Here is a 15836-nt window from a genome sequence, read left to right on the forward strand (position 1 = left end):
ATGGTGAAAAGCAGAGATACTGCTTTTTATAATAACCATGAAGTAATCTGGCACAACATATACATTAATAAGCAGCCACACAAACTAAGGCCTTTTCTTTAGCTAAATATATATGAACACGGACTAAAGCCTGCAAAAGAAAAAGAGATGAGTTCTTGCGGAGTGATTTCACAGGAGATGGTGCTCAAATTTAACAGCTCACTGCTGCCAAAAGGACCCCTCCATTTCCAATTCTGCTTTCCAGTCCCTTGTTTTGTGCAGTAATTAATGGGTTTTGCATCTTCTTTCTCAATCCTCAATGGCTGACTCAACTCAGTAGCCCAGGAAACGCATAACTGGGTAGAAAAATAAGTAGTTTTTTGTCGAATTGGTTCAGCCAGTCATTTGTTTCGGTTAGTTCAGTCAGGAGGGTCTCACAAGCATCAGGACATAAAGGAAGAGCTGGGACTGCATGACCAGGTGGAAGGCTGGGGAGACCCTCTGCAGGGATCAGCAAGAAAGAGTGAATTTCCTGACTTTCCAGGGAGCTTCGCCCGTGAGAAAGCATTATGGTATGGCACTGAGTGAAATTCTTGGTAAATTCAGTGAAATCCAGCTCAGAATTATGGTTGTTTAGTGTCTCTCAGGAATCTTCCCAGGTGCTCGAGTCCAACAAACTAGTATTTCTGGAAGCTAGCAAACACTGAAATAAGGTACATCCCCACCGTAGGGGGATTGTCAGCCTTGAGCTAACAATATCCAATTTTACTGTGAGCTGACAATACCCACAGTTTTACTGTGAGGTCTCCAGCGAAGTTAGGTTCTAGCTACCTAACAGGAACAGTTACTACTACCTAGTAACAGGAAAAAAATGCAAGAATGTGATTGTGATATGCAGTGATTTGGGAGAGCATGTATAAAACTGCTTCTGCCCACCAGGCATGATCAAAGGGCTGTAGCTAGTGTTAAGAGCAAGTGATTCAACTGCCTTGGGTTCTGATCAGTGTAGTGATAGACTCTTATCTCCTGAAGAAATGGAGGGTTTTCTCTTCAGTATCTGAGGAATCCTTGGGCTAAATAAATCCAGATTAGGATGACTAGCTGTGCTCTGCTTCCGATACGTCCCAAACTTCCCATCTTTCTTAATAAGTATGTGAATTTTAAAGCAGTTCAGGAAGTCAGAGTGAAACCCCGAGGGATTTCAGAGACATTTGAAGTGGGTTGTTTGTCATTGTGTTATGTTTTCAGCTGATGGAAAACAACTTAGTAAGATGAAAGTTTCTTGGAAGGGAAGAAGGGATTTTGTGTATGTGTGTGCGTGTGTGTACGTGTGTATTTTTAGACCCTTTCCCTAATGCTTGTGGTCCTATGATAGACATCAGACTTCTGATACGTCTCACCACTATGTGTTTTGGTACAGAGGGGTCTGTTTTCAGCTGCACACACTGAAGAGACAAGAGGTTTCCAGACAACAGCTCACTGAAGGACAGAGACACAGGATCCCTTGCCCTCTCCAAATTCTAGCAGGTACACCAAGGCATATCTAAGACCTATGTATGCCTCAAGGTAGCTTTCTGGGCTGAAAAATAGTTTGAAGCTGGGAAAGTTTTAGGATAAAAGTTCATATATGCATGCCCTGTCCTTAGTCTTACCTAGACGTCAGTTCACACCTACTGTCCTTGCTGTTTCTCTCCTACCTGTGGCCATTGACTGACACTGGAGCATGAGCTGGCTGGACCTTTGGCCAGGTCCAGTACGGACAAGCTTATGGATAGAAGTATCCAAATAAACATCCTTTGGATTATTCTCACACCCAAAAAGAAAGGAAAGTAAAATACAACCTCCCTCCCAGAAGGAAGAGGTCTGTGAGATCCTAGCTTTTATGGGGTGCAGAGAGGGTGGCTCAAACTCTGATTTTGCAATAACCAGTTGTTTCAATTGCTGGCTTCCCCATTCTTGATCCCTTCCTGGAACCACCTGCAGCATTCAGTGAACTCTGTGCCAAGCCATGATGATAAATTATCAGAAAACTGAAAAAGTGCTTAGCTCACTGCTGACATTTCTGCTCAGAAACTGCAGTCTTGGAGAGCTGATGATTCCCGGGATCCGTGCTCACGTATCGAAGAGAGGAGTGAAAAGCTGAGGGACAGTCCTGTTCAAACCCATATGCCATACTCTCAGGAGGCAAAGAGGGTATAGTGAGGCTATCCACAGCATGAGCTTCAATTTGGAGAGAGTGGATATGATCAGGATTTGCAAAATCAAGGCAGTGGGTAGAGTGAATGCAGGTTATTGTTCTCTGAATGCTGCAGTACTAGCACTGGGGGGCACTCGTTGAAACCAATAGGAGATTGGTTTAGAAAAGGTAAAAGGAAATACTTTTTTTATGTAGCAGATACAGTAAACTTGTGGAATTCGCTGCCAGCAGAGCTTTCAGAAGCAGATAGGTCAGCAGACTGGAAAGCAGACTAAGCAATTAAATGGACTACATGTTCATAAAGAGTTATTCAAAGGGATGAGAAGGGATGTGCTCTGTAACATTCCTAATAACAGTGATTGTGGATGCTGGAGGAGAGCAAGGGAAATGCATAAAGTAGCCTGGCTTGCATGTTCTCTTTAAATAGCATCTCTCATTATTGGAGAAAGGATTCTGGGCAGGATTGGGTTCACATGGTAGCATGGAGGCTACAGGGGTGGCTTCTGTGAGAAGCTGCTAGAAGCTTTCCCTGTGTCCAATAGAGCAAATGCCAGCCAGCTCTAAGACAGACCTGCCGCTGGCCAAGGCCGAGGCAGTCAGCAACAGTGGTAAGACCTTTGTGATACCATACTTAAGAAGAGGGAAAAAAACCCAACTGTGCAATTGTAGCCAGAGAGAGGAGTGAGAATATGTGAGAGAAACAACTCTCAGTGAAAAAGGAGGGGGAGAAGGTGCTCCAGGCACCAGAGCAGAGATTCCCCTGCAGCCCGTGGTGAAGACCATGCAGATTCCCCTACAGCCCAAGGTGCTTAATGGTGGAGCAGATATCCACCTGCAGCCTCTGGAGGACCCCACGCTGGAGCAGGTGGATGCCGAAGGCGTCTGTGATGCTGTGGAGAGTCCCTTGGACCTGGCTCCTGGCAGGACCTGTGGACCTGTGGAGAGAGGAGCCCACACTGAAGCAGGTTTGCTGGCAGGATTTGTGACCCCATGTGGTACCCACCCTGGAGCAGTCTGTTCTGGAAGGACTACACCCCGTGGAAGGGACCCGCACTGGAACAGTTAATGAAGAACTGCAGCCTGTGGGATGGAGTCATGTTGGAGAAGTTCATGGAGAACTCTCTCCCATGGGAGGGACCTCACGCTGGAGCAGAGGAAGAGTGTGAGGAGTCTTCCTCCTGAGGAAGAAGGAGCAGCAGAGACAAGATGTGATGAACTGACCAACACCCATTCCTCATCCCCCTGTGCCACGCAGGGGGAGGTAGAGAAACTGGGAGTAAAGTTGAGCCTGGGAAGAAGGGACGAATTGGGGGAAGGTGTTGTAAGATTTTGGTTTATATCTCATTGTCCTACTCTGATTTGATTGGTAGTAAAAGTAATTTTCCCCAAGTTGAATCTGTTTTGCTTGTGATGGTAATTGCTGAATGATCTCTCCCTGTCCTTATCTCGACCCACAAGCCTTTCATTATATTTTCTCTCCCCTGTCCAGCTGAAGAGGGGAGTGACAGAGTAGCTTTGGTGGGCATCTGGCATCCAGCCAGGGTCAACCCACCACGTGGGGATAGCTGGATGTTGGTCTGATCCACCAGGGCGTCCCTCGTGTTCTTTTCAGGGTCCTGGTTTTGTGTCCACAACTATGTGAGGACGAATGTGATGTTGGTTGGAGTTTGTATTTTATGTTTTGAAGGTGATCTCTCAGGGTTCTCTTAGATCAGTGAAACAATCCACATAGTATTAGCACTTAGAAAGGGGCCCTTAGACTAAACTGTAGCTGTCCTGATGTTCCACTTTTCCTCTGGGATCCTTCTGCTCTGTCTGCACGAAGCTTGATGAATAGTTGTGTCCCAGGAAAGATTTCATAAGCTATCATAGAATTTTCCCCCAGGATATCAGTGTATTTTGGATATATTATTTGAGAGTCTTCTGCTGGAAAATGTATGGTGCAGCTGAACAGGAGAGAGTGCCAGATTAGACAGATTACTAGGCATGAATCCCAATTCTTATTTGTATGAGTATTCCGTCTGCCTTTAGATAATCACATTTACATCAGGAGTATTGCTTACACAAGTACTACTGAGAAAAAGTCGTGAACAGACTTGGGCGCTCAAAGCAATGTTCTAGTTCCAGTACTTTCCCAGTGAGATTCTGACCTTGTTTCCTCTTCAGAGTTCATTGGAGTTGGGATGTTCAGTAAGGAGGACCACCCACTACTCAGGAATGATTACCAACCCATCTTCTAGACCTATCAGAAGTAACATTTTTAGCAGTTCAGATGTTGTTTTCCTTCCTCTTCCAAAGCTCATCCCACACTTGGATACACGAGGGTATATTAGACAGTACTATATTTCGTGCTTGGTTGATTATGGAGCCAGATCTTTGGTCTCTGCTGAGGGTTTTTTTGCTGCTTCTCCAGTGCAGACAAGCCAGAAACCTTCCACGACCATGTAGTAAAGGAGCCCCTGGTGGGCGTGAAGACTGGTATCTCATGGTGGTTGTCATCAGGCAGCGTGGGTTAGGATACGTCTTCTGCCAAGCCAGCCCGGAAGAGCACAGCTCAGTGAGTCCTCAGGGATCTCGCCTAATAACAGCAGTGACCTCATTTGAAAAAAGAGAAAAAAGCTCTCTTCATTTTTTGTGGCTGATAATACCCAAAGGAGTACCACTGCGGCTGCAAAGGGAGGATTAGAAACACGAAATGATAGAAAGTGTTTATACATCTACTTTCATGTGCAATTAATCAAGCTTGGAAAAAAATGAAGTAATTTTTATTTGTACACCTAAAAGGAGAAGCCAAGTTAAAGCACTTACATAGATCAGCCCCAAAAAATGAAAACGTGAGAAAAATAATGCCAACAACACTACAACTTAAACTCCGGATTTCAAGCCAAACATCTATAAAGGAAGAAGTATTCCATGGAAAAATATCATATTCTTGCCATTTTTCTGACCACAGAGTTGCACTCGTTATGGTAAAGCGATAATTACAGCGTTGTGAATACAGTGCCGCAGACAATGGCCTGTCAGTGTTTTTCCACTATAAACCCTCACGTGGGGTTTGCAGTTTTGTGAAATACAGTTATCTTTGGCTGGGATATCCAGCTACAAGCTCAGCCCAGAAATAGATATTTTTTTTTTGTTTTGTTTCCTTTACCAAGTTGCTCAAAGTTCATTGTTTGGTAGGTGTTAGAGCTTCCCTGACTGATTGCCTGCGCGTGCCCTGCCCGTACTGCGAGGATGTGTGGAGGGTTTGCTGTCGCTGTTGGTGCATCAGCGCCGGGCTGCGGTGCTGTCGCCAAGTCCACGCTTTGGACCAAACTGCCTACATTGGTATCAGGGCAGTCTGGGAAAGTCAGGAGAGCAGGGATATAGGAAATCAGCACTGACTAGCATATCCAGGCACGCACAGCCAAACGTGCTTTTGGGAATACTACAGTATGTTATTACAGCAATGGAAGGAGGGAGAATTGGCCAGGCCCATTAAATGGGTAAAATTTAAAAGATTTGTCTGTCTTACAGAAAAAAGAAATTCTGAGTTGATGTTACAAAAAAACCTAAACAAACCCCAAACCCTATAGGATTAGTGAAACTCTGCAACATGCAAAGAACACTTGTACAATTACGATTTTGAGTCTTTAGTGGGGCTTAGCTGAGGCTCTTCTGTCAGATTGTGGTAATTGAGATCCAAATCCAACTCAGTTTGTTCTTTTCACAGACAAATCAGAGGGAAAATATCGTGCAAACAGGGAGTGCTGGTCCCCAAATTGAAGTATAACACCATGTTTAATTACAAATTCTAACCATGTAACATCTGCGTCTGAACTTCTGGGAAATAGGTATGAAATAACCATATGTGTAATGTCTTACTTCAAAATAATCATTTTGAGACAAATATTCCATGCATTTAAGGGATCTTGCTCACCTGTATTTAGATGTGATTCACTAAACATGAATTTATTCTTTACATGGATTTATTCAGTGTCAATGCTCTGGAAGAAAACATAAAATCCTTGTGGTACAGAGACCTCTCGTTGCTTCAGCAACTTGTGAGACGTTGCAGGGAAAAACTGCTGAGCTCATATAGTTTAAAATAAATATGGAACAAAGCAGTTTATTGCTTTATTGACAGTATGCAATTAACCAGCAATCACTGAACTATGCATACAAGATCAGTAATGCCATAGGTGAACCATACTGGAAATGTCTAAACAGCTTTCTGTAACTAATCCCAAGGCCTTCTTAGTGTGCACAAACACACACACAGCAACTCACGGACACACACACGGACAGAGTTGTATGTACCCTCTCACTCCTGGGCAGTATGGGTTACAGAAACACCCCCCTTCCCAAAGATTGCAGGTCTCCCTGTTTACACATGCCTCCTGCAGGAGATGTGGGTCTTCCACCTTTATGCAGACCCCAGCAGCTCCCTGCAAGTCGCTGGCTGAACTACATGACCTTGAGAAAGCTGTTTCTCTTCCCAGGTCTTTCCCTCCTGTTAGTTTTCATGCATCTTTTATACTTCTGTTCAGTCTGACTCCTACTTTGTGTCAAGTCTCTTTGTGATTCCCCAGTAACTTTTTAATCTGGCTGATGGTCATCTTCTGTAACATGACTGGTTTGGGCAAATGCTGACCAGGTAGTTTGGTGTATTTGATCCACAGACACTCTTAGGATACATCTTTATCACAGAATCACAGAATCACCGAATCACCTAGGTTGGAAGGGACCTTTTAAGATCATCTAGTCCAACCGATGAAAAAAAAAACAAACAAACAAAAAAAAAACACACAACACCCACAAACAAACCACACACACCACCACACCACCCAACACTAATCCATATTCCCAAGCACCATGTCAACTCCTCTCTTGAATACCTTCAGGGATGGTGCCTCAACCACCTCCCTGGGCAGCCCATTCCAATGCCTGACAACCCTTTCAGTAAAGAAATATTTCCTAATATCTAACCTGAACTTCCCCTGGCGTAACTTGAGGCCATTGCCTCTTGTCCTATCATCTGTAACTTGGGAGAAGAGACCGACCCCCGCCTCTCTACAGCCTCCTTTCAGGTACTTGTAGAGAGCAATAAGGTCTCCCCTCAGTCTCCTCTTCCCCAGACTGAACAACCCCAGCTCCCTCAGCCTCTCCTCATAAGACTTGTGCTCCAGACCCCTCACCAGCTTCGTTGCCCTTCTCTGGACCTGCTCCAGCACCTCAATGTCTTTCCTGTGGTAGGGGGCCCAAAGCTGGACGCAGTACTCGAGGTGGGGTCTCACCAGTGCCGAGTACAGGGGGACGATCACCTCTCGGGTCCTACTCACTACACTGTTCTTGATACAGGCCAGGATGCTGTTGGCCTTTTTGGCCACCTGGGCACACTGCTGGCTCATGTTCAGCCGACAGTCGACCAACACCCCCAGGTCCTTTTCTGCCAGGCAGCTCCAGCCACTCTGCCCCAAGCCTGTAGTGCTGCCTGGGGTTGCTGTGACCCAAGTGCAGGACCCGGCACTTGGCCTTATTGAACCTCATTCCGTTGGTCTCAGCCCATCCAGCCAGCCTGTCTAGGTCCCTCTGCAAAGCCTCTCTACCCTCCAGCAGATCAACACTCCCACCCAACTTGGTGTCGTCTGCAAACTTACTGAGGGTGCACTCGATCCCCTCGTCCAGATCATTGATAAAGATGTTGAAGAGAACCGGCCCCAGTACCGAGCCCTGTGGGACACCACTCGTGACCGGTCGCCAACTGGACTTCATTCCATTCACCACCACTCTCTGGGCCCGGCCCTCCAGCCAGTTTTTCACCCAGCAGAGAGTATACCCATCTAAGCCATGAGCATCCAGTTTCTCCAGCAGAATACTGTGGGACACTGTATCAAAGGCCTTGCTAAAGTCTAGGTAGATAACATCCACAGCCTTTCCTTCATCCACCAAGCAAGTCACTTTGTCATAGAAGGAGATCAGGTTTGTCAAGCAGGACCTGCCCCTCGTGAACCCATGCTGGCTGGGCCTGATCACCTGGGCATCCTTCATGTGTTGCATAATGGCACTCAGGATGATCTGTTCCATCACCTTCCCAGGCACCGAGGTCAGGCTGACAGGCCTGTAGTTCCCTGGATCATCCTTCCGACCCTTCTTGTGGATGGGCGTCACATTTGCTAGGCGCCAGTCGGCTGGGACCTCCCCAGTTTGCCACGACTGTTGGTAGATGATGGAAAGTGGCTCTGCAAGCACTTCTGCCAGCTCCCTCAGAACCCTCGGGTGAATCCCATCTGGGCCCATAGACTTGTTTATGTCGAGGTTCTGGAGCAAGTCCCTCACCATCTCTCTTAGAATTATGGGGGCCTCATCCTGCTCCCCGCCCCTAACTGCTAGCTCAGGGGCCTGGGTCCTCGGGGGACACCCTACTCCACTGCTAAAGACCGAGGCAAAGAAGGCATTCAGTACCTCAGCCTTCTCCTCATCCTTTGTCACTATGTTACCTTCCATATCCAGGAGAGAGTGGAGGTTCTCCCGAGTCCTCCTCTTGCTGTTAATATATTTATAGAAATTCTTTTTATTGTTTTTAACATCCAGGGCCAGGTTAAGTTCTAGCTGAGCTTTGGCCTTTCTAATCTTTTCCCTGCATAACTTTACTACACCTTTGTAATCTTCCCAAATAGCCTGTCCTCTTTTCCAAAGGACATAAACTTTCCTTTTTTCCCTGAGCTGTGACCTTAACTCTTTGTTCAGCCAGGCCGGTCTCTTCCCTCGACAGCTCGCTTTCCTGCGCACAGGGACAGCCTGCTCCTGTGCTTTTAAGACTTCCTCCTTGAAAAGTGTCCAGCCTTCCTGGACTCCTTTGCCCTTCAGGGCTGCCTCCCAAGGGCCTCTGTCAAGCAGACTTTTGAAAAGACCAAAGTCTGCCCTCCGGAAGTCCGTGATGGCAGTCCTGCTGGTTCCCTTTCTCGCTTCCCTGAGAATCAGAAACTCTATCATTTCATGATCACTGTACCCCAGACGGCCTCCAACTGTTACATCCCCCACAAGTTCCTCTCTGTTTACAAACAGAAGGTCAAGTAGTGCTCCTTCCCTAGTTGGCTCACTCACCAGCTGTGTCAGGAAGTTATCGCCGACACACTCCAGGAATCTCCTAGACTGTTCCCTCTCAGCTGTATGGAGTGCCCAGCTGATATCTGGTAGGTTGAAGTCACCCACCAGGACAAGTGCAAGTGATCTCGAGACACCTGCTAGCTGCTTATAGAACATTTCATCAACCTCTGCATCCTGGTTGGGTGGTCTGTAATAGACTCCCACCACAATATCAGCCTTGCTGGTCCTCCCCTTGATTCGTACCCACAGGCACTCAACTCTACTATTACCCTCGTTTATCTCCACACATTCATATTCCTCCCTAACATACAGGGCCACTCCTCCTCCTCTCCTTCCTTGCCTGTCCCTTCTGAAGAGCTTGTAGCCATCCATTGCAGCACTCCAGTCATTTGATTCATCCCACCACGTTTCCGTGATGGCAACTACATCATAGCTTTCATGCTGTACAATGGCTTCCAGCTCCTCCTGTTTGTTGCCCATACTACGTGCATTTGTGTAAATGCACTTTAGCTGGGCTAGTTTTCTTGCCATTTTTATGGGGGGGTGAGGCCCAACACCTCCCTGACCATGCTCAGACCCTTCTGTGGTAGCCAGCCTATCACTGTCCCTCATGTCATTACCACATGGGTTACAATCCTCCACCTCTGCTGAGGCAACAGGCCACAAGACCTTGCTAGCACTTTTACCCATCGGCACTGGTAATCTGCTCCCAGGCTCCTCTTTAGTAATCCTGCTTTCATCCCCATCCCCCTTCAACCCTAGTTTAAAGCCCTTTCAATGAGCCCTGCTAATTCTTGTCCTAGTATTCCTCTTTCCCTTTGGGTAAGGCTTGCCCTACCAGTTGCCACCAGGTCTAATGTCCTATAGATCATCCCATGATGAAAGAAACCAAAGTTCTGACGGTGACACCAGCCTTGGAGCCAAGAGTTAATCTGCTGGCTCTTCCTGTTTATACCCTCATCAATTCCTGCAAGTAATGGGATGGAGGAGAACACAATTTGTGCTCCTGATCCCTTAACCAGCTGTCCAAGGGCCCTAAAGTCTTTCTTCAGGGCCCTTGGACTACTGTTAGCTACCTGATCCCTGCCTACTTGAAATACCAATAATGGATAGTAATCCGAGGGGCGGACCAGGGCAGGGAGATTTTTCTTTATATCCTTAATCCTGGCCCCAGGGAGGCAACAGACTTCTCTGTGCGAAGGATCCGGTCTGCAAATGGGGCCTTCTGTTCCCCGCAAAAGAGAGTCGCCCACCACAATTACCTTCCTCTTTTTTTTTGTTACTGAAGTCCGAAGGCGTGGGGGTGGCTGGCTGACTCTGGGTAGTTCACTGTCTAAATCCTTGTCCCTATCCTCATATGCCTGGCCCTCGACTTCCAGAGCACCGTACCTATTTTGTAAGTGCAACTGGGAGGGTGACGGGGACTGGCAGGAGTTTTGCTTGCCCTTCCGAGGAGGGACCTGCCTCCATTCCTCATTGTCCCTTAGGTTCCTTTCTTCTGCCTGGTGACAAGCAGAAGGGAGATCATCCACATCCTGCAGAGCCTCTGCCCCACTCCTACGCCTCAGTGTACGGCTCCACCAATCTGTTTCGCTTTCACTGTCTCTAATACTTCTAAGTCTATCCACCTCTTCCTTCAGTTCAACCACCTGCCTGAGTAGGTGGTTTATTTGATCACACCGCACACATGTGGTGTCTCTGGCTCCATTAGGAACACATGCCAGGCTGAGGCATTCACTGCAGCCGGAGACCTGCACAGACACGGTTTTTTGTGGCAGCTCCGTCTGAGTTTCCACATTCTTCCTTGTGGGGCATTTTGCACGTGTTGGGGCCATGTTCTTGTCTAGAGCCACGAGGGGATCGACACAGGTGACATTATCTATGCCATCCCCACCAGGTCCGCGGTGAGGGAGAGCCATCCTTGGGAGGCATGTGGGCCACAGGAGCAGGCAGAGGAAGGGGCATGGGCAAGAAGCCTCCTGGAGCCATGTGGCTGGTGCTGCTCAAACCAGAGTTGTGATGTTCTGGATGCATCCCACGCGGTTGAAGGTAATGATAAGTGGGCAAGCAAACCTATTTCCAGACTCTTTTCAGGCTCCAAAATCCAAAAATAAAATTAACAGTTGCTTTACTAAATGTCTTTTGAACACCTATTATGATTCTCAATAAGGGGATCATAAATGAGACGGAAGCAGCAAATCGGATCATTGGAAAAACTGTGCAGAGAGGCCATCTGGGCCTGGTGCTTTATGGATGGTGAAGAATTTACATTTCACACTCCCACAGTTTACATTTTCTGAGGTGATAAAGACATTTGGATCATTTTATTTTTTAGATGTTTTACATAAAATGAAGAGCCATGATTGAAACTGGAACCGGAGTCAGGAAATAACCAGACTGTGTACAATGTGGTAAAGTGCTAACAAATGCCACGTGTTACATGATTAATTTAGTATAAATGCCAGTTATGGTTTCGGTTTGTCAGCAGTTGGCTCGGGTTTTGTGACTGCTGGCCAATAGTTTAACTGATGATTTGATCTATAACAGAATCCTCAACTTTTGGGAATGGAAGAGAGTTGCATTGATAATTTAATGCATTAAGTGTACGCAGAGCTGTTAGCTTCTAGCAAGGATACGGATAAGTTCTGGGGTCTTAACTGTTGAGTAGCCTTTTCTTTCAATACAGCGTGATTTATGGTGGTAAATCAGGGCAGGGGGATAGAGCTACGTGGCTGCTATTGTTTCAGTATGTCTTCAGGCAGCGTTTTTGAATTGCAGATGGGCATGCAAGGGAAGCTCTGGGTCTGACTATAAATACAGCTGCAAAGTATGGCACCGCTCTTGCCTCTGAGTCAACCTCTAATCTCTGTTCTTGGCATATCAGCACTGGGCCATAGGGAAGGGCCATCTGTCAGAGGTAATTGAAAATGGAGGCACTGACCATCTGTAGGTATTTAAGGTCCCCTGACATTTTTTACAAGCTGAAGGATAATCCAGTGTTATAATTTATAGTGTGTCTACCTATTATCCTCTACATTTTTCAAGGGAATACAGTATTCTTGGTCTTTTGTCTTTCACTTCTGTGGCCTCTTTATGTCACAAAGTTATTTCCCCCCCATCTCTGCAGTTCACTGTTGACTGGAATAACCCCTGTAAATCTTTGTAAGTCTGAGATTTTTTCAGAAGGTGTGTTGTGTAAATTACGGGTCGCTGTTATTGCTGGAGCTAAAATGCAAGCAGAAGCTTTACCTAAAGCCTTAGGATTTTGAGCGGGCTAAAATGGAATTCAGATCTAGTTTCTACTTTGCAAAAGTCAATGAATGCTATAGTCTCTTGCTTTCTGTTATCCGTATGGTGAAAATCATTTGGCAAATGCCAGCTCTGTTCCAGAGAAAAAAATGTATAGATGTGTACAGGTGCTGTGCCCGCCGACTTCCTGTACATGCACAGCTACAGCTGGCTACCAGTAAATAATATAGTATATACTATAATATAGTATATACTACCTGTAAGATCAAACTCTTGATTCCGTTAAGAAATTAAGAAGGATTTTAATGGTAACTTCACATGTTGAACAGTTGAATTTTACACAGATATTTCTATTTAAACATTTATTAGGTGTGTCAGTGTGGAGGAAACCAGCTCTGCCACATGCAGGAACATACACACACATGCAGAGTAAGTTTGGTTTCTTTCAGGAAAAAAAAGACAAGGTTGCTTGAATGTTTTTATTAATTAACGTTGTAATCCAGACGTTTAAATACTGCACATGTGCTGAGCTCATGTGGAGAGAAAGGAAAGATACAGAGAATTTTTAATAAAAACGCAGTCCCAGCAGGATTTGAAGTACACTGCTTTGAAATACAAAGCCAGAGCTTGATTATCCAAGCTAAGCAAATTTTCTGAACATATGCAGAGTGGTGGTGTGGTAAGTGAAGGAGGCCTGTGAAGTTGCTTGAGTTGTTTGAAATTTACATTTCAGTGGATGCTTGGCAGAGATCAGAACAAAGTCCATTTTTCTGATGGATCTGCAGGATCTGCCTGCACACAGACTACAGAGAGATGAGGCTAATGGCTCTTTTGCTACACAGGCTTGTGCTCTTTTTAGGCGAAAACTGCATCAGCATTTGGAAATGGGAGATGAGGATGGGATGCAGTATGGAGCACAGAGCAGCTGAATACGAAGGCTATGCATTTGTGTCCCAGGGAGGAAAGGCAGGGAATATGCAAGAGTATTCCTCCCTTTCCACATAACATCCTCCTCTGCCATTTTCTCTTAATACAGAAGTACGGGAGGAGGGTGGAGGATATGGCAGTTGCTGAGAAGCAGAGAGAGTGGAGACTGCCAGTGGCACACTCAGCCCTGGCACCTTAAAATAACAATGGTTTTGGCAGAAGCAGTCCTGGGTCCTCCAGTGTTCTGGGGCTGCTGTGCTCTGCTCACCCGCGTGAAGCAGTGTCTGTTGGACCAGGAGCGCTGTGACCGTCTGCCTGTTCGTTTTCAGAGCTGGAAGCTCCCAGGTAGTGCTGGGAGCAAGGGACTTTGTCACCTCCCTGTTCCTGCCACCCCGAGAGCCTGCCTCTAAAGGCCTGAAATGACCCGCTGTAAAACTTCCACGAAAGACTTACTCATACAATATTTCCACACGGAAGCTGCTGCTGTCTGTCACATTCCTGCTGCTGTTCACTGGCTCCAAAGGAAGGAGTTTGCACTTTTCTGTTTTAGGGTTGATTCGGAGGCTTTATAGAAGAAGGGGGTAAAATTGGTTCAGAGCTTTCAACCACAGACTATACAAAATGCTTGTATTTCCAGCATGGACATGGTGTTCCTGGGCAGAGTCGCGCTTCAAATGCTACAGCTCTGTTATCTCTAATTCACCGTTGTCTTTTGGGACTATAAGTAACCTCAGCCCAGTCTATTAAAAGCTCAGGTGATCTGAATTCCCTTTTTATTGCTTTGCGTAGAGCAACATTTTAGCTGCTTCTGATGACAGTGGTTTTGCGAGGGGGAAAAGTAAGGAAGCAAATTCTCACTCTTTACAATTGCAGCCTCTTTTTGAGAAAAGATTCAGTGCACCCACATTTAAATGTAACTTAAGGTTCTTCTTCCTTCCTATTTCTGAAGGTTACTCTTCATGTATTTTATGGAAGACGGATGTTACTTGCACAGAACAGTGTGGTTGTTATCTATTATACCATGATATATTTACTGAGAAAATTTTAATAAATAAACCACAGGCTTGAACCTCTGAACCCTTCTAAACCAGCTGATTCCCATGGGGGGTTCAGGAGTTTTTATGGACGGATACTGTGTTCTCATGAGAATTTTATTAGAGCTCATAGACTTGAGACTGACTAGCAAGAGAATTTATGAGGTTACATGGGAACTATCACATCTTTCATTCCAACACCCTATGAGTTTATAAAATGAACCTTTCCTTAAACTGTGTTATTAAATAGAAGAGTTTAATGCAACTTTAATGAAGTATCTAACGTTATCAATGATTTCTCATCAGTCAGTGCAGCTGGTTAATTTTACCAGATTTTCCATTTTCAGTTATCCTGGGATAGAGAGGTGGGTAAAGCATTTTTGCTAAAAATTGAAAAAAAAGGCAAGGGAGGTCATAAGTTACTCAAAACACCAAAGAACACTTGTCAAGATGGATAATACGAAGGACGAATAGTGTCCGCTATGTATTTGTTTTTAGCCTCTATTCTGTTTACTCTCTTGAATACTCTCTAAAATTCCTCTTGCTGGTTTTTTTTTTTAGATTTAGAACAATGTTGAAGTGCTGTAGCTGCTCATTATCCCACTTGAAATTTAACTTTAAATGTTATTTTGCATCATGTTGTTCAGCTGGAAAGCTGCCCAAGCCAAGAATTGAGGTCTGTGGTAGTGAACTACAGAGGAAGTGGTCTAAGCAAGACTCCCTTCTGGGGATATTCCAACATTTCATTACATTGTGTGTACTAATGAGTAGAGCAAAGGACTGAGAGCCAGGAAGGGCAGAGTTTTAATCAAATGACTCACGATGTGGCCTTCAGCAAAATACGTGACCTTGTAATTCAGCCATCTTAGTTATAACAGTGGGTGAAAATAGGGGCTCGTTGTAGTGTTCAGGCAGAGATACAGATGTGCCTGTTTCAGCTGTGTTCATGGTCTGCAGTTTTTTTCCTCAGCTTTGGAATAGACACCATAGGAAGACAGAAGATCTCCTTTTAGCTACTCCAGAGAAGCTCAAATCAATGTTGACATGTATTCTTCCTTGAACAAGAGCTTTTAAAACTGTCAGATGGAGGTCAGTCCTTTGCTCAGTCTGATTCACCTGTGAGTGATCAAGTTTGTGTCAGGGAGACCAGGCACAAGGAGGATGAAAACACACGTTTTGAATGGTGGATTCAAACTAGATGTACTCCTGGTGCAGTTTGTCCAACCAGGTAGAGCTGGGAGTCTATAAAGACTGCAGTTTGGGACACTGGAGCCCAAAGAACGTTCTGTAACTGGTACACAAAGTGCATTGGATTTCCAAGTGGCACTGGAAACACTGGCTTGGCCATCATCCTGACAAAC

This window comes from Numenius arquata, chromosome 9 (assembly GCF_964106895.1).
Source record: "Numenius arquata chromosome 9, bNumArq3.hap1.1, whole genome shotgun sequence".
Taxonomy (NCBI): Eukaryota; Metazoa; Chordata; class Aves; order Charadriiformes; family Scolopacidae; genus Numenius; species Numenius arquata.